The sequence below is a fragment of the Eleginops maclovinus genome, chromosome 2 (genome assembly GCF_036324505.1).
Source record: "Eleginops maclovinus isolate JMC-PN-2008 ecotype Puerto Natales chromosome 2, JC_Emac_rtc_rv5, whole genome shotgun sequence".
In the NCBI taxonomy this organism is placed as follows: Eukaryota; Metazoa; Chordata; class Actinopteri; order Perciformes; family Eleginopidae; genus Eleginops; species Eleginops maclovinus.
The window spans coordinates 8460855-8480825 of record NC_086350.1 but is presented as its reverse complement, the minus strand read 5'-3'; the positions used below and the strand labels follow the sequence as shown (position 1 = coordinate 8480825).

At 42.8% G+C, this 19971-nt stretch overlaps 1 protein-coding gene across 1 annotated transcript in view; it reads left to right on the top strand.

The window, feature by feature from the left end:
• The first annotated feature begins 600 nt into the window (after window positions 1-600).
• The window catches only part of LOC134880202 (neuronal cell adhesion molecule-like), a 43305-nt gene continuing 23934 nt past the window's right edge, over window positions 601-19971 (top strand). Inside the window, 2 exon segments of the mRNA XM_063906972.1 lie at window positions 601-696; window positions 4718-4799. The gene's annotated coding sequence lies outside the window, so the exon portion shown is untranslated.

The window sequence follows — 19971 nt, the reverse complement described above, 5'->3', positions numbered from 1 at the left end:
CAACTAGATTAGATTGCATGGGGACATCTGTTGAGCGTAGGTGAGCACTTTCTCTCTCGCTGTATGGGAAAGGAAGTCCTTAGGATGTGCCTTCAGGCTTTTTCCTTTCAGACTTGAGCTTTGCTGGTTTACCACCACCTCCACCCTCTATTGAACATCCAGTAACGTTGCATTGACTCGAGCAGCCTCAACCCAGCTGACAGTTATTCCAGTGTACACCGGGAACCATTTGATTGAACATGCAATTACAGTGTCAATGGTGCTTTAATGCTGTGCCAAATTCATACCACAGGATGTCTCTGTCATCTCCTCATCTTGCTGTCTGATACCAAACAAATAACTTGTTGAATATTTAACACGTCTGAACAAATGTGTTTTAAAAACCCACCCAGTAATTTTGTTGATTCTGATAGCTTGTTCATGTGATACCAGGAAATGTTTAACCTCTATTGTAGAGAGACAAAAGGTTGTTTTAATCCCACTGTGAGAGGGGAGGGAGGGTCAGGGGAGGGACGTGGGAGGAGGGGGGGAGGGGTTGTGGGTGTGTTGTAGGGGGTGATTTTTGTGAGGGAATCGGCTCTTCTCTCTTACTGTCACTCAGTCCCAGAAGACACACCGAGGAGTACAGCCACTGGGATTATGACAGCTCCACTCTCACACTGAAGGGATTTATGCTTAATGCAGATTCAGATAAAGGTGATGTATCCTCTCTATTGTTGATGGATGTTTTATACTCCATAGTAACCTGTTGTGTGGAAAGTGCAGCTTGTGATGCTGTTGATCTGCAGGTGATATTTGATTTAGGTAAAATGAAAATGATCCAGCACTCCTGAAACATTAAACCTATTGGATGATAAAACAACTGAAGCAATCGATGATTAAAAACTGTTTTTATTTGTATTTATTCAAGTTATTTATTAAGGAAAATGCCAAATATTGAATGGAAGAAGCCTCTTAAAGATGAGGATTTGCTGAACTTTTCATTTGATCATTTTAAATACAATTTGGAGTTCTTCACTGTTGACTATGGACAAACAATATCTCAAACTGAATTAAGAACAATTTAATCAGCAGCTAATTTGATATTATTGTGCATTAGCTTCTTAATGTTATATTTTGCTGCTTTTGTTGGTTGTATGGGATAGCACATTGAATGTTTTAGTTTTTAAGTCTGTTGGACAAGAGGACACATTTGAATCTGTTAGCTTGGGAACGTTTTTTTGACATTTATTTTGACTAAAATGTCTCAATTCATAGAATAATTAAGAAGAATGCTGGTAGGTTAAGCAATAAGGTATACAGTAGTCTGTAGCAGCCAAGTGTTTATTAAAACAGCAAATATATGGTTGGTTTTGACCTCTTATTGCAGCCTGTGTCATGTTGACAGGTGCAGATGTGACGAACAGTTTCCCCCCCCCGGTCTTCTATAAGAGCTTTGTTTTGTTATTTACATTTTTCAAGGTTAGCTTGCACTTTTTCTGCACTTGCATATCATCACATCATCTTTCATCTGTTGAATCTCAGCTTGTCTTAATTGTAATGGCATAAGCGCACATCTCTGCAAGCCCAAATGTAAATTCATCATATGGGCAGAGTGTGTTTTGGCTCTAACTATTTCTCCCCCTCTTTGGCTGTAATGATGCTTCATGGGGAGAACCGTGTCGTATGCATGCACACTCTTCTTCTCATTAGGGAAGAGACTAAAATGAAACACACAGGCTGCTATGCCAGTGCTGAGCCTCCTTTCCCTTGTCTACATGTGCCAGCACATCCTCATTACTAAATACTGAATATTAATATAGTGTTTTCATAGAGCTGTATTTCTTTCAAGATTTCAAGATGAGCTATTTATGTTTAAATCTGCTTTTATTGCATCCACATGGGGGCAGCACAACAGGCTGTTGTTTAAGGTATAAGAAAATATTTGCTAATTTAAACATCTTGCAGACATGAGCAGTCATTTAGAGTCATGTTCCTGGCCCTATAATACATATACGTTCAATATATTGATAGTCTCTTATTCCTTAAGTAAATATCTGTGTCTATCCTTGTCTGTGCCACTATTGTTGGTGGGCAGGCAGTGGATCTATCTGACCTTTTGCTAAAAAACCCTTATTGCTGTTGGTAACGACTCTGTGGTCTGAGAGTGCACAGAAATGGGGGTGAAGTGGGCTGTAAAACCAAAAACAGGGAGGTGAAAGCCACTTAAAAACACTCAGTAGAGAGGAGAGGAAGTGCAGAGTTGGGTGATATTTACCCCTTTGTTATAAATAGGAATTTATTTAAATGATCCATTGTAATGTAAAAATATTGATTAGTGGAGCTTTCCTATAAGGATACATATGACACACATTACCTCTGAAACCTCTTGTCTATTCTGCTTGTCATTTCTGTTGTGTTATCTATATTTTAGCAGTCTGTTTTGTTTGACAGCACTTGTGACACCAGAGCGCTCCCCGAGGTATTGAGGGCACCGTGCCTCTTTTGCTGTGACATGCTTTGTAGTCCTGCTCGTTGCCCACTGTCGGCATCCGAGCTCAGGCTATTTTCAGTCTTGCTTCTCGGACCCTCTTCATATCACCATGGCAGCTGAGCTGGACTGAGCTGGACTCTGTGGGGTCTCAGAGGTGGGAAGGCTGGATGTCTGGCTCGATGTCATAGGGGGGAGGTCGCTTTTGATGGGATCAGCCTTCAGCTCTTTCAAACCGGATGTGGAAAGGTCATTTTGTTGTTGTGTTTTATTCATAGCTTTTGGCTGTTGTGAGATGTTTCTCTGCTCTCTAGAAAAATGCACAGGGGGGCAGAAATGATCGTGAGCTGAAAGAGATGATGGCTGAACTGTAGTTGTGTGCACAGGGATGGTGTCAGCACAGGTGTCAGCAACATTACAATGTAGTGCTGTGAGTAAATAACACGTGTCAGTGTTTTCTGAAATCTGGGTCAAATTCAGGGTTGTGGAAAGACCAGGATTTCTATTGTCAGATTCTATAAGAAGTACTTTGTTATTGACTATCGAGCTAAGGCTTTCTGAATCCTTGAACTATACAAAAGCTGGAACTGGAAAGGTGTTTTTCTCAAGAGAATAGCATGAAAAAATTAAACTCAAATGTTTTAAGACAAGCTTATGGGTTGTGGCATCTTGAGAGGAAACAACTGCAGAAACCGCATCTGTTATTTGTGTGAAACAGACTTCATATAAACCTGTAGTTCTCAATAGTATATGCGTAGCGGTGCAGAAAGCAGTGTTTGTATTTAACCGAGTGGAAACGGCAGCGTCTCTCAGTGGGGCTTCAACACTCTTATTCGGAGCAGCAGACTGAATTCGATAAGCCTTTTCTAGAAGTAAATTGGATTGGCTTCCTCAATCATTTTGCCCCCTCGATTCTGGTATTTGTCTGAATTCACAGTGAATAAGGAGGAGAGACTCAGGCAAGACATAAAGCTAGGAAGGACATAATAGGAAGGTAGGGATGAGAATTTGTCAAAAGTAGGACAGGTTAAGAGATGACATCTGAGCCTGAACAGACTTGTGACCCCATGTGAGGACAAAACCAGGGGTGAGAATAAAAGGGAAAAAGAAAGAGTATCTAAACATTTTCTGAACTTTTGACCCTCCCAAATGTCCATTATCAAAATAAGTAATGAAGTTGTCATGTAAAAAACACTTTAGCACTTTCTCTCAACACCATGATTTATGGATAAAAATCCTAACTTTCTTGACATATGTGAAGAAGAGCACCCATATATCGTTTAACATGACTTTCAGCATGGGAGGTCTTCGTCTTGGAGCTTAAAAACTCTGGGCTGAAAGACTGGAGGAGATTTAAGGACAGGATTGGGTTTTGACTCCTGTTCTGAATGTAGGGAACCAAACTCTTAAGATATAAGAAGGGGAGGAATTGAGAAAAAAGACATTAAAGACGAAAAGCTGATTAGGTACGGCAAGGTAGAAGGCAAGAGATAACACATGAGGGGTGAGGAGGGAAAAGAAAATGAAGACACTGTTGAGCCGAGGAGAAGACCGAAGAGCACATACGGGGAGAGGGCAGAGGACAGGAGTGAGGCCGGCATAAGAGAATAGGAGAAGGAGAGAGAATAGAGTAGAAGGAGATCAGGGAGATGAGACAAGACAAGAGGAGAGGCAATGGGAGGAGATGTCTCTTCTCCATTTCTCAGCAACAGGCATTTGTGTCTATCGGTTCGGACCAGACATCCATGTTAACACTTGGTTTGCACAGCCTGAATGTTTGCCTTCTCTTCCCTATCAAACATCTCCCAGTATGAAGTGATTTAAGTGCATTTCCCAAGAGTCGACACACTCAAGGATGATTATGCATTAAAAAATAAACGGTTCTTTTCACAAGAGCAAGCGTTTGATAAGAATGGGAGATTTCATGCCAGAACATCCTGCTGTGTAATCTGTGGCTGTGACAGAGCAGGGGAATTCCAATATAAAAAAAGGACTTCAGCAGATTATAATAAAATCAAACATGGAGTAGTGGGCACATCGTGAAGTCAAATTGATGTACTGTGTGTTGGAAAATATGCATACTATCACCATGCCAAACATCCTCCCCAGAAACGCTATTAAGAAATACTGTATTTTCCTGTCTTGTTGGTTAGGAGTCCCAGGTTGTTTCCATGAACGGGGAAGCCGTGAAATCTGAATTTTTGAGCACTAAAATATATATTTCTCTGTCATTTACGTTTTAACCAGATTGAGGAAAACCACAGAAGAAGAATAAGCAGCAGACAACGAGCCAGGGCTGAGGAGGAGAGAGGATATTCGAGTTTCTCTGGTGAGTTGGAAACTTTTCCTTCAGGCTTTGTGTTCCATTTCTGTTCTCATCCCATGATCTCCACCAACATCATCATTTTCCAAAACAGTGTGAGCTTCCTGCCGCTCGGAATCAAACGTTCTTGTTCTTCTCAAAGGCATTTCCCCTCCCGTAGGATGTGAACACACACAAATGTCAGTCTGTTTGCCATGCCTGGCAAGTGTCTCCAGTCCAAATATCTCCATGCTGCTGCCAGAGCGTGAATGTATTAATATCAACACTCCCTGTAGACCTCTTACGTCCCTAACAACTTCCACCGCTACGCTTCTCTCCGTCTCTGTTGTGATGCCTGCTCCTCTGCTCTAGCTGTAAGGCAAAGGTCACCGCTAGCCCCACTGGCATTTGTCCACTGGGAAAGGTTCTTTTTGTTTTTGGCCTCCACTTTGGCAGCGAGGGTTGGCAGGGAATTAAAAACTCTTGTGTTTCTAATGTCCAACTGTCTGATGCATATGGTTGTCAAGGTAACACACCCTCTCCTCCTCGCCCACTGTCACAGCAGTGGGCGAGAATACTTAGAGATCACAAAATAGCACTTAGAGGCTATAAATTGCTCAGTGCCCCTCACTTATTGACACATTATGTGTTATAATGGAGCACACAGAGGTAGAAAAAGTTACCTAATGGCAGTTCCACAATTAACAGCTAAAGGTGCGTCCCATAAGCATGGGGTCTCGGCGTGCATTAGAGCCCAGAGATTTGACTCTCCGCTCACACAGGTGTTTTTTTTATTCAGTAACCTTTGGCTCATTCCCTCATTCTGCGGCACTGAAAGTGCGTTTGGGATTCAGTATAGGAGTTGATCTAATGCTGTGTGAGTGGAGGTGAGACGGTGTGATGTGTGTCCACCGCCCAGTGGAGCGTGAACGAAGGATCCCACCTCGAATCCACTTCATCCCACCGCCGTGTCAGGGCGGGAAGGGAGTCTGCACGCACAGCCGAGTGCAGAGTTAAGGGACTCTGACGGCTCGGAGCTCATCTACCTCTGCTGTTGCTGCTTCGCTTGTTTGATTTTTGAGGATTGCGGGGTGGGCTCGCTATCTCTCTCTGTGTTTATCCATTTATGTGCCTATTTCAGTCTTTCGCTTTGCCTCTGCCTGCCTGTCAGTCTGTTTGCCTCTGAATCTCTCAGTCTTTCCGTTTCTCTCTTGTCATCCTGCTGCTGCAGTAATGTTGGATGTGTGCTGTAAGCCAGAGAGGCTGAGTCCACGTTTTTCAATGGCCGAGTCACACAGGGCCACACTTAGGAGCTGCAGACCGTATTTTCGGTTTGAAACCCAGTGAGCCGTGAAGCGCCTTTTGTGAGCAGCTGCATTCAGGTCCCATGCCCTTCAATAGAAGGCCGCAGAGGTTTCTGTTTACCTCCATAGTGCTGCTTTTCACTGGTTCCTCTCACATGGCCGTGAGGGAGTGGGGTGTTATTGTTTGTGTTTGTCTGTTTTAATGCCAAGAGAAAGATTGGGGATCAGACAGACGATAGCTTTCCCTCTTTTAGAAATTGCTACAATTTAGTTAACTCCACTTAAGGTTGTCTTTTAAATCAGTAGATAGTCTTTAACACTGCAGTTTTTTCATTCCAATTTTCACTATACTCACTAAACCCATTTGATTTGAAATGAAAACATAACTATTAGGTCAAACTGCTGACTGAAATTGGATGGCGCTAAGCCCTTTTTAAAAGCCTCAGTTCTCCCACAGTGCTGTAGGACAACAATCCACCACACACTGAGCAAGCAAGCAGAGAGTTTTATGGCCAAACTCTTGATTGTCCACCAGACCTCAGGCCAACTCATCATGAGTTTCAATACCAGACTAAAGGCAAAAGCCCCTGAAACCAGCAGTAAGTGCAAATGGCTGCAGTAAAGGCCTGCAGCGGCAGCACTGCCAATCCACAGTGGATGTCTGGTTGCAGCAACTAGCACCTCCTGCTAACCACATTTACAACCACCTTTAAAAATGATGAATTATTTAAAATAGTTACAAATTAGCAGTACTGTTCTTGTCTTTTTTTGTTCCATAACCTTTTCCTTCTCTCTCCAGATTATTTCCCCAAAAATCTTAACCAAGTAAGATGAAAACAAAGCCCCCAAAACACTCAATACTACTAAAATGTATCTTTGTTGTAGATCTGTATAAGTAGAAAGTAATTACAGAGATTGTGGATCATGCCAACAGTACCACAGAAACAGTTCTGGCTGTCATTAGAACTTTTTGACCTTAGTTTGGCTGACCTAGGGTTTTGTTTATACCTTTTATCATCAGCTGACTGCTCATGTTTCTTATAGTAGAAGACCCGAATTCTCTCTTTTTTCGACTATATTTTTCCCTGAAGATCATGTATAACTTCTACACAGTTCATTTGATGTAGATGGAAACACCTTCAACTTAGTTCAAGTGCGTCTATCTGAATAACCCCTGACTGAACTGTACAGAACAAACCTGTTGCTGGTTGTTGGTTTTGAAAAACTTGGTTAGCACTCAAAGCCCTAAGGTCTCTCTCTCACAAATGCAGTCCTTCCCATAAAGGCTGCGTACGTAAACAGTGTTGTGTTGTCAGTGAAGCTGCATCGTTCTCGCGCAAGGTTATAAAGCGGCAGCAGTTCTGAAATCAGATGAGTAAAGGGATTCATATACGCACAGAGGGGCCTCTGGGCGGCTCCCAGCAGGCCCCTGTTTCAGATGAATGCATCCAGATATTTGTGAGGTATTGCTTTGATACGAGCTTGACAATTCTCTGACTGTTCTCTCTGTCAACGTGTGTGTGTGTGTGTGTGTGTGTGTGTGTGTGTGTGTGTGTGTGTGTGTGTGTGTGTGTGTGTGTGTGTGTGTGTGTGTGTGTGTGTGTGTGTGTGTGTGTGTGTGTGTGTGTGTGTGTGTGTGTGTGTGTGTGTGTGTGTGTGTGTGTGTGTGTGTGTGTGTGTGTGTGTGTGTGTGTGTGTGTGTGTGAAGCAGAGACAGGGAGTTGCACGGAGACATGGCTAAAGTGTCAGAAAGAAGGACATGAATACAGAAATGGATGAATAGATGGATACAAAGACAGTGAAGGAGAGAATGAGGCTGAGTGATGTGAAAGAGGTTGGTGAGGCCCCTCCTGGGGGGATTCTGCTCGGCTTCTCCATCTTCCAGCACAGTGGAGAAAGTTGGCTTCATGCACAACTGACTCACAAACTGCTCAGCAGACAGCCTGCAGAGTCTGAGGAGACATCGTTCTGCTTTTTATTTCCCCAACTCTGTTCACCTTCTCTCACCTGCACAACCTTCCTCCAGGCGTCGTTCTGCCTTCACTGCCCTAGCATCTAATTCAAAGTATATCATCCCAGTGATGCTAGCATGGCTCGAGACTCTTGTGTTAGCACATTTTAGATGTCAATGTTGTCTTACAGTTACTTTAATTAAAATGTATGTTTTTCCTTTTATCTCTCCTACTTGGAGTCCCTGTTAACACTGTGGATGGATTCCAGCACGCTGCCCTGTGTGCAAGTATCTCCTCCAGCCTCACTCTTTCCATATTCTCACTGCTGTATGGATCTATACTCACTCCTCTTTGTTCATTCCTCTGTTGTCCATAAGCTCCATATTTAGCGAAAAACACAAGTGGTCTCAATCTTCTTATGTAACTTTCTCTTTAGGGGGCAATTTGGGTATTCCCTTCCTTAGTTGACCTGGAGTTTTTGTTTCGAGTAGTTTTTGTTGAACAGATCAAAGGAAGTGGATTTCTCACCTGAGCTAGAGAAAGAGATGTTCAGACAGAATACTTGACTGGCCTGAGAGGACGGATATTCCTTTTCAAAGCAAAAAGGTTTAGCATGTAGTATTCTCGTGTTTTATTCTTTATATTGACAGAGCGAAAGGAGTAGAGGAAATGGAGACAGTTTAATTTGCCCTACATTTTTATTTTAGTGCGCTTTAATTGTCTGTCCCTAATTTTCTATCTCCAAGAGCTATTGCCTCAGCATGATCTTCATCGTCTTTTTACTTGATGTGCCTCTGGATCCTTCCTCACACTGTGGTTGAAGTCCAAGCGTCGACATGGCTTCAGGACAGAGAAGATTTTCCTCACACCATCGTAAGCTGCGGGGATCTATCTCTTTGGAGGGGGCCTCTAAGAAACCACATGATTTATGTGGCTGTTAGGCGTGGGTCCTGCTCCAAGGCCAAGTCTATCTGCTCATCAATATAAACAGCCTGCTCTCCAAGGGCTGTGTGCTGGAATACAAATGGACAAATTTAGATGTAACCCCTCGCTCACCTGCGTCTCAGCCAATTCTAATGAGAAATCTCTCTGTTTACCTGCTGAGAGAAAGAGAGCCAGAGTAAAGGAATGAGATAAATATGAAACATTACAGCACACTGAAATAACAAGCTACAGTCATTGAATTTCCCGTCTTGTTCAATGGAATCAAATCTCTATCTACCTATCGTTTTATATGTTCAAATATTTTTGTTTTAATGACTGAGTCCTGTAAACATGACTTGAATTATACATTTTTTGGAATCTGATTTGAGAAAAAAAAACCCCACTTCCTGTGTCATCAAGGATTATTTCGAATAGTTTGATACCAAAATCCAGATACCGTACATACTGTAAATATTAGCAATAGTATATAACACATTCTAACGATATCCAGCCCTGCTCACAAATATGTATACATGCAGGGTTCAATGTTTATTCTATATTTAGCTGACCAGAGTGCATCTCATTTGTCCAGTGTAGAGCACCGAGTGTGAAGTGGTTCCAGCAGAAATACAGGATCCGTTATCGGTTATGGCAGGAAATAATTCTCCTGTCATGTTCGACCCTGAGGGCAGAAACGCACCGAAACACCTCTGCTTTCCTTCCCTGGAGGCGAGCTGCACACTCTCCAGCCTTTCTGCTCGACCTCAGACTGCCAACCTTTTTTTTAATACATGCTCTGAGAAATAGACGCAGTCACAGTCAGGAAAAACCTTCACTACAGCCTCGCCCAGCCATTATCAAACACTCAGCCGATACTTCTCCTGCATTAGCGACCGGTCTCGTCCTGTCAAACACAGACACAGGACAGAGGCTGTTAGCGGAAGCCGGGCGGACTGTTAGTGTTAAACGGGAGCAATGTCTCCTCCGGATTCACAATTTGACAAATGATGGCTGATGGTGCAGTTCTTGTTGGGGCCATTATTTCTGCCAGATGATCTGTAGGGATTGAGCACTGTTTGTCTGAGCTGCTACACCCTATGGGCCAAACACCGAGCCCACTCGAAACGCACTCAAACTCTCCACATGATGGATGTAAAAGGGAAAATCTCTGAGCTACAACACCAGCAAACTTTTACTCTTTTTTTTCAGTTTCGAGTCTCTTGTGAGTGTTCACATTACAATTTGACTTAACTTGCAAAGAGAGCACATAAGAGACTTCCTTTATGAGAAAGCCAAGTCCTTCATTTGTATCATTAATACTCATTAGCCAACATTTCAGTCATCCAGACCCATGAGACGGAAAGAAACATGTTCACACTAAGCCTTGGTGAAGCGCCATGAGTCAGTCACCACCAGAGGCTTTTCCCTTGTTTTCTTTAATCTTCAAAACTCTCTCTTCAATTCACAAAAAACTGTGACTCACATAAAATGGGGTCATCCAATTACTTCCTTACAAAAATGACTTCTATTCGCTTAAGAGAGAGATGTTATCTTACCCCCTGATATTATATTTTTTGTAAAATATCACAAGTTTGTCAGCCTCAGCTTAATTGGTTCAATTCAATCCAAAGTATTTGGATGTGGGAGATTCTTCCGTTCAAATACAGTCAGAGGAGTTTACTCATTGCGTTAGATGATTGGTTTTATTTCCCGGAGTTGTTTATTGAGTTTTAGCATATGAAAACCTGACTCATGAAATAGAGTGGCCATAGCTCATGCCAATGTAATCAAAGCTCATTCAGACTTGGCTTTAAGAGAGTGTTTGGATCAGTGAAGCTGGCACCCATTTTTTCGCATTAAGCAGCATTTCTGCATGTGTTATTTTGTAGATTATATTCTGTCTTATTTAGTATTCATGCATTAACAGATGTGGGAAATTTGGATGTCCTCTGATCATGGGTCAATATACTAGTGATGGATAAATGTACTTAATTAAAGTGTCACTTTAAGTCTATTCATCATTTATTGCATGTCATTTAACAACAATATAATAATCAAACATTGGCTGCTTCATATGAAAAAACACTAAAACTATGAATACACTTGTGGAAATGTATCTTGGACTTTTGCCAAAAGTATGTCATAGTTTGTTTCCCCCCCCCAAAAATGGAATGATGTGAAAGATGGACAAATGGCAACTGCAAAATCCCACATTATATCCATCGTGATTAGTTTTTTCTGCCCCAAAGTGTCTCTTTGTTTCACTCGCATAAAGCGACTTACATTGGAGTAAAGGTATGTCACAGCTATTCAGAAAAAAAGAAAGTAATGACGGTTAATGAACAATATGATGATTAGCTGCTGTCATATTTCAAAGCCATATCCTTCTGATGATTTAATGAAAACTTGTGTAGCATTTTGGAAGGGTTAACTCCTGGTTGTTTCTTTCATTTAAAAAAAAAAGGCCTTGATTTGATTTTCTCCCAATTTGAAAGGGCTATTGTTTGTGTCCTCTCTGTCTGAAATTGGATGGTGAGTCCTTTTAGAAAGCAGCGAAGGGGAAATGATTTGTATTCACCTGCCGTATCTGAATGGAGCTGAGGAGGGTCTGAGAAAGGGAGGGGGGGGGGCAACTACATAGTGCTTCCTTTATGTGATAATGGATTGCTCTGACATTCACACACATTGTGCTGTGGTGTGTTTATCAGTCAATACTCACTACCTCGTGGGATGAATGGCAATTATTAAACATTTCCCATTAAAGATCTGTCTTGCAGTGACACCACAGGAGATATATGTTACATGTCTCTTCCACGTCTGAATAAGCTGCACTAACTCATGTGTCTTCATCGTCGTCCTGTCCAGCAAATGAATCCTTTTTCTAACTTTTTCTAACTTTTTCTTTACCGCACTCACTTTATTGGCCCAGCTGGGCAACTGGATTCTTCTGTCGGATGCACAAAAGAGACAAAGTGGGACCGGGGACGGGCGGTAATGAGCAACTCCTCTTACAGTGTTACATATAGAGCAGTCTCGGTGTGGGGAAGCCTTCTGGAAACAATGGAGGGTTTTGAGAGGTCTGGAGCCCTCTGAAGCCCCTCTTTGATAGAGTTTCCTGGCACTGGGATTCAGTGTTGGGGGCGTGCTGTGGAGTGGGAGCTGTGGGTTTAGCAGGGGGGGCGAGGACCCTCCTCTGCGCTGACCTTTCACAGACACAGGTGGGGTGGAGTGTAAGGGGCTTGCAGAGGAGTAGGAGGAGGGGAACAACAGGAGAGGCCTATTGTTGCAGCCTGTGAATGTGGAGGTGGCACTCTATAACACTAACCTCGCTGCCTCTGTCCACCTGCCGGGGATTTTCTCACCGCCACTTTATCCCTGGCAAATGACTAGTTCTGATAACAGATTATCCCTGCACACGTCAGTCTTGTAATCTTTGGGTATAATTTGCTGGCATATTTTGATCTTTCTTTGCCATGCTATGGTCTCTAGGGTCAGTCAAATGTTTTGGTCCAAATTGACCGATAAACAATTTTATAGATTGCCATGAAATGGTGTACAAGCATCCATGGTCCCCAGGGAATGAATTTCACTCGGGGACCAACCTTTTATAGCATTGTTGGCTCTTACTTGAATCCTTAACAATTGAAATATGGATTGCCATGACTTTTGGCATATATCCATGAAGCCCAGACGATAAATCCCGATTTCTTTCTGAGTGAAGATGGTGCACATAGTTTTAGCATTATGCTAACTAAAGCATGTTAGTTAGCATCTAATTCAAAGTATATCCTCCCAGTGATGCTAGCATGGCTCTAGACTCTTGAGTTAGCACATTTTAGATGTCAATGTTGTCTTACAGTTACTTTAATTAAAATGTATGTTTTTCCTTTTATCTCTCCCACTTGGAGTCCCTTTTTACACTGGGAATGGATTCCAGCACGCTGTTTAGTCTGATCATGAGTCCCAGACATGGCCTCAGGGCAGAGAAGATTGTACTCAATAATATTCGCCCTCCCTTCCCCCGTCCACCTGCTACTTCTCACTGGCAAATTGCATGTTCTGGTAAAGCGCATGGGTAAGGATTGTTCCAGTCCACAGTCAGTGTTCATGCTTTGTTGTGTGATGTTTGGCAGATTTTGCTAGACTGAACGGTACCATACAAAGCTTGGGTGGCTTTAAATGACTCATCGCTGCATGCCAGCCTGCCTGCATGTACTATATCAGCACAATTCAAATTCCAGTAGAGGAGTGTTTATTATACAGTAGGGCTTTTTCTAGAAAGGACTGGTTGCATTAACTGTTGACTCTGAGCAATCACACATGGACACTGTTTCTCTGTGTTTCCCCAGCTGACATTTCAAAGCCCACAGCAGTTCATTCGGCTGAAAAACATCACGCCTGCCAGTTTTGTGTGTGCCTTCTCTGAGGTGAACATTTCCTCCAGTGTCTGTCTCACACGCTCTTTTTGTTGCACCCCTAAGCTCAGAGTAAACTCCACATATTGGCCCCATCGTGAGAGACCCTTCACTTGTGGAGTAAGCCGTCCGGTGCGGACATGGTGGCAAACTGAGATTCTAATCATACCTCTTTTGTTGAGCTCAGTGGAGGTTGAGATGTTTTTGGGGGCAGAGCAGATGCCAAGCGTACAGTTTCTCTCCAAGGTTACTTATGAGATGACAAATGGGTTTGGGGCCCCTTTGTCCTTTTTTCCGTCTCTATATGTCTGTATTTGATGAGAGGGTTGACATCTCTTTGTCGGTAGGGAGATCTGAGAACAGGAGGTGATTGCCATGGTTACAGAGTGCCCTTTTCAAGTGGAGTTTTGAGTGGCTCTGCTAAAAGCTGTATAAGGGTCCCTATATTTAGCTAAAAACTAAAATCTGTAGCTTATGGATTGTATAACTATAATAACAATTATGTCGTTCCACATACGCACCGGTGCTTTTGTCTACTGTCTCAAAGGATTTGCTTGTCTATCCCCCAACAGATTGGTATTATGTTGATTACTTTCACAAAGCTGTTATGTTTCTGTAGCTAAAGTGTGTTTTGTGACGTTGTATGCCGAGGATTTTGAGAGTCCTTTTAGCTATACAGGAAACCAGTCTGCATTGCATTCCTCCCACTCTCCTGATTTGCTTATGATAATGAACTTCTGCTCAGCATATGAATGGCCTCACCCATAACACACTCGTGTGGCAGGCCAAGTGTACTTAAGCTTGAATGTCTGACATCCCACGCTGACCCATAGACTCTGTGAACACTCACAAACAAGGCGAATGCAAATGGGAGTAAGGGAGTATGATTTCACATGCAACATAACATAAACAGGACTGCTCTGGGATACTGAAACATCCTCTTTTAAGGAGTAATTACAGTGTGGGGTTGAGCTATCAAACAGAGGTGAAGTTCAGATCCACAGACTGTGCTACTTGCACTTCTGATCTTGTTTTAATGAACGCTTTTAAAAAGTGCCTTCACTCGTTTAATTCACCAGTAATGAGCTACTGTACAACTCAGGTGTCAGACAGGCATACAAATGCACATTGGGGACTTAACTTTTGCCACATGCTGCCATTACTACTTTATTAGCTAATTATTTATAGCTTTTGCTGCATTGTGAGGCTGCGAAAAGATTAAAAGACCTCCAATTTGCCACCAGCAATTATCCTAAGGAGATGGAGCGCGCCTCATACACCAATCCAATTCAAGAAGGCTCTCAGAGGGAGTGCGGGTGTAATGTGACACACCGACTACATGTCATATTTAGCTGGTCTGCAGCGATAAGATGAAAGCAAAACACTTTTCAGTTCCGTTCAGGTTGAACACGCAGGGATTTCCTCCTTCACACTGCCGTCCTATCTAGCGGTGCTGCTTCCATCTGCATGCTAAAGAAGAGCGCCCTCTCAGAAGTGCCGGCGCCGGCAGTGATTAGCATTTGGGCAGAGGGGACAGAGAGCGAATCCCAGAGTGTTTTTGGCGTGTACGCGGAGCAAGCTTGGTGAATGCCAATGTGCGGCTCTCTCTGAAAGGAGGAAAACCAAACAAATTGCCGGACACGTTGCATTAGGAGCAGATGCCCATTAGCATTAGGAGTGGTGGTAGAGTGATAGCCGGGGGAGAAGTTTTGTAAACAGAGCAACACGTCTTTGAAGGTCTGCTTTAGAGATTACATTGCCTTCCCATCAGGTTGGTTTACAGAGAGTGAAAAAGCTGAACATAAATCTGACTTTTACTTCCTCACAAACATCAAGTTTGAAAACACCAGAGGCTACACTTCCCATCGTGCAAACCGATTGATTTTTACTGCAAAATGCCCTCATCTTTAGCCCCAGAAAGTTTGCATGAGATATAACATGTGCATATTTGTAGCCTCCAGTCAAAACCAATGTTGAGTTTATAATCCTGATTTTCAAAAATGGTGGAGAGCCCCTTTAACTCACCATAGGTGCAAGTTTAACTTTAGGAAATGTGCATATAAAGTGTTTTGGATGTCCACATCCAGCTAGAGAGAAAAGAGAAGGACATACAGAGAGTGTAAAGATCCTCACTTTGTCAGCCATTGTACAGTGCGGATGAAAGGGCCGCGGCGTGTTTTTGAGCTGTGGGGTCTCCCTGAACAACAGGACCCCAATTCATATGTAAACCACACCAATTATTTGCATACGGTGCCCCAATTATAAAAGCTAATGAGAAGATTATGGGAAACGCACGTTGAAGCCGGCCTGTGGAATTTCCATTGTGATCCGGACGCCGCAGATACGAAGCCTTTTGAGAGGCATTAGTCAAAGCCACTGAACATCCAAGCTCATACATCATATAACTCATATCAGTGCTTTCGTCATGGATCACAGCAGTTAAAGACAGTAAAAGGTTATTTAAGCTTTTGATTTAAAGCACTTACAGAGGACTATTTTACAGAGTGAGAACTTCATATTCTAATGCAATACGGTTGTGACTTTCCAACTGTCTCTATCTTAACGTTGAGTCCTTTTCAAGCGACCTCCTACTCCCCCATAGATGCTTAATGGCACAGGGCAGTAGGCGCACATATCTTATATGGGCTTGAAAACCGTGCAGGGACAACCTGAGCTGCAGCCGGAGCACCAGGCGGCCTCGGGAAAATAAACTCTTCCAACCGTATCCGTTTTCTCATCACCACCTTCCTGAGCGCGGAGCCATTCTCATCATTATCCCCCCCACATTCAGCCGTCTGTAGGGGATCCCTGCTGCTCCATTAAGGCCATACCGAGCCCCACAAACCCCTGATAGCGTGAGCCATCATCAATAGCGCTGATTATAGGATTTAATGAGGGTGCTTGGCATAAGAGGATGGCTTTCCTTTCATCATGGATGGTAAAATTTTACAGTACTGATGCAACACAACTGATCTGTCAGTGTTGCAATATTGCATCACTATTTTCGGCACAGACAATGACAATATCTTCGCTAGTGGTTAACAAAAAGCATATGGAGTACTATTAGCTGTTGATGTGAGGGAAATTCAATTGGGCTTTTTTCCCCACTGACTGCTTTTCATTCACACCGTGCTGTGCTTCGATTCTCAGAGCTCGTGCCCCTGTCAGCTCCATCTGTGTGCTCAGACAAGTCCTGACCCTCACGTTCTGCAGCCAGCGCGCATGAATATGTCTTTGCTCATGTGTGTGTGTGTGTGTCACTGTAATGTGCTACGTGTCTGACATGTGCACAAAACCAATTAGTTTTGGGATATTGAAGTAGCTGGCCATGGGAAAATGACAATGGAGTAATTGAAGAGGCTGGCTGAATGAGAGGCCAGACAGCTCAATGCAGCTTTTACAAGTGCCGAGTGTTTTCTCCACGGACAAAACGAACACATAGAAAAGCAAATCCTGAAGGGAAGGTGGTCTTCTGTAGTTGTAGACAGTAATTAACATTATTGCCTTTCATTTTGCTGACACTGATTTTTACTCAAGAAATACAACTAGTTAGTTTGTGCATTGACATTTAAAGGTCCCTAACACGGGTTTTACAGGAATATACAAATCAAATTGACCTTACATCACGGCCTACCATTTTGCAAACCATGCCGTTGAGTCTCAGGATTTCATCCATTTCAGGCACCATTAACTTGCACCATCGGTCGGCAGTTAGTAACTAGCTGGTAAACATAACGGTGAAACCTAATAAAACACATGATATTAGTGCTGAGGCTCACCTAGTAGAGCAGCACCTCATATACTAGGGCTGTTCCTCACAGCTGCATCCCCTCTCTCTTCAATTTCACTGTAATATTTAGCTTTGCCATCCAATAAAGGCAAACCCTTCCCTTAAATCTTTAAATAACGGTGTGCAAGCATTTCAGAATGTCAACTGAAAGGTGATTTGGTTAAATTATTGTCCGTATAAAGTAGATTTAATGCTGTTTCGAAGCACCGGTTTGGTTGTTCAAAGTCTCTTTAAGCACTCTGGCAGCTGTCATCATGAGGTATTGCCTTTAATAACTATTGAGTGACACAGTGTATCAATGTATCCTCATCTTTGCCCTATCTAATCTAAAAAAGATCTAAGATTTCTTGTTTCCTTTCCAACTTACCATGTTTTCTTTCTAAGAGACCCTTTTCTGTTCGATTCTATCAGCAGGCGGACAGCTTTTGGCGCGGCACTCCAGACAGAACCCTGTTTTTATCTCGGTCTCTGCACTGAAGTGTCCATGATTGACTTTGGCTTTTCCAGTCCCGTTGGCACAGGATTCATTGGAAAGTTGAACAAAAGCGATGGATATTTTCTGATTGCATGTCCACTTGAAGAATTGCATATTGAAATGGGATTTGAACGCATCTTTCTTCTTTAAGATGCATCGCTCCTCTAGCTTCAGCTCATGACACACTTGTTATTGCAGGCTTCGGCCTCTTCCTACATTGGAAAAGTAAATGTTTTTAAATTAAGGAAATAAATACTCCAGCACTCAGTCTAAATAGGGTCAAATCTGTGTGCTCACTGTTCAGGCGGTAGTTTGGTTAGTTTCACATCTTAAAAGCCCCACTTGAGTTTCCACTGTTGCCCTACTGTGAGAGGGATGTTGGTCCCCGTATCACTGCAGCTCAGAGGGATAATTATAGCACACGTACATGCACATGAAAAAAGTCACACACATACAGTTTGCACACAGAGACACACACATGCTGACCGGCTTGAGCTGAGCTGCTACACCTCATTAAATTGGGAAATGAATCCTGGATGAAGCCCTGGCTCCTTTCCAGATAAGAATCACCAGACTCTCAGGGATTCGCCATAAAACGTATAATTAACACATTTATTCTCTTGCCGTCACAGACTGTCCTTTTCTTCCCTTCACCTGTGAATGTGATCTGCCAAGTTCAGACTGTATTTTATATTGTTGTTGAATAACAAATGACAGTGGTCAACAACTCTTTAGGTTCAAACCAGTTTCATTCTTCGTCTCCTATAGAGAAATGTGGCTTTCACAGTATGTACACAGAAATTATATTTTAAACAAGGCACAAGAACAACAAGTTACTGTGTCCCCAGGCAATTTAGAGAAGGCAATTTCACATCAATACAATTTAATTGGAACTGAGAAGTCATTACAGCCCAATACCTTACTAATCTCCACAAGTTAATTTTGCATTAACAACATCTGATTATACATTCCTAGCACATTTGTAAGCAGAAAATAAACATTGATGACAAAAATGTGTACCAGGTTTTCCGCTCAGTGCAGATGCAGCAGCCCGTCCTGCAGCCTGCAGATGAGTTTGATGAAATTGCCCCCTGTGGATCTTTTTATGTCAAATCCCAGAGCCAGAGCTTCCTGATGGTGTACATGGCAAGATGATTGGCTGCCCTAGGCAAAAAATACAGGCCCTCCCTCGGGACGTGTAGTGGAAGCCAGGGGCAGTCAACATTAGCCTTGGTCTCCTCCCATGCCACCAGACTCCGGCTCTGGGGCCGATACTGAATCATGACTGCAGGGCAGCACTAACAAATACACCAGATCCTCAAGGAGGAGCCGGCCAGAGTCTGCCTGCCTAGCCTCTGGTCCCAGACTCAGCTCCCACCACCTCACCCCACAGCCAGAGGCAGGAGAGCTGCACACATCCGCAGCTCCATTTTTAATGCACTCAATTTGATTCTTTTATGCATGAATGGGTAATGATATCCCACTTCTGATAGTGTGGTTGTCTCATAATGCAGCAAATTAATCTGCCTGAGCTCTAAATTAAGCTGTGACATTTTAATGCGGTGCCAGCGGAGGCCTTGGGTAAGACAGGCAGGAGAGCAAGATCAAGCAGGTCAGGCTGCAGTTGTTAAGACAGAAAACGACTCCTCCTAACCTCTGTTTCCTACTTTTTTTTACTCATAATTTGCAAGCTAGCTGCGCTCACATTCCTGGGAAATGAATGAATTAAACTGCTCACTCCTTTGTGACAGTGTTGAATTATGCAGATGAATATGAATTAAATTGAGCAGTCGTAATTATTCATCTCTGAAGCTTGGGTCGCACTGGTTTTCATGATCCTAGCGTTGATTATTTCAACATTTGCATTAAAATATCTTTCACTTTTAGCATTTTGTCTACTTCTGGTTGGATGAAGGTGCGACATAACACTGAGCTGCCTAGCAACAAGAAGAGAGTTTCAAATTTCAGTCCTTTTATGTTCGATACATTTCTGTTTCCAGTCTATTCACAGCCTGTTAACACTAGTGTTGGAGGATAATTAGATTTTGTCCTGTAACAAAGGAATAGAAAACCCTCATTTAATTAACAATTATTCAATAACCAATCAGCCTTTCAACGCTCTGTTAAAACCTGTAAACAAGTCACCTCCCTTGAACCTAAGCACTCTGATGACCTTCTACACTCTGTCCCAATTAAACTAAGATCTGCCCAATCACACGTGATGTCCCCACTCGGCAGTCCCATGAGAGAATGATGGTCCCCTGTCTGAAATCTGACCTCATTGCAGATCAGTTTGCTGCGGGCGCAGTCACTCAGTCAATCAAACTGATAAAGCTGAG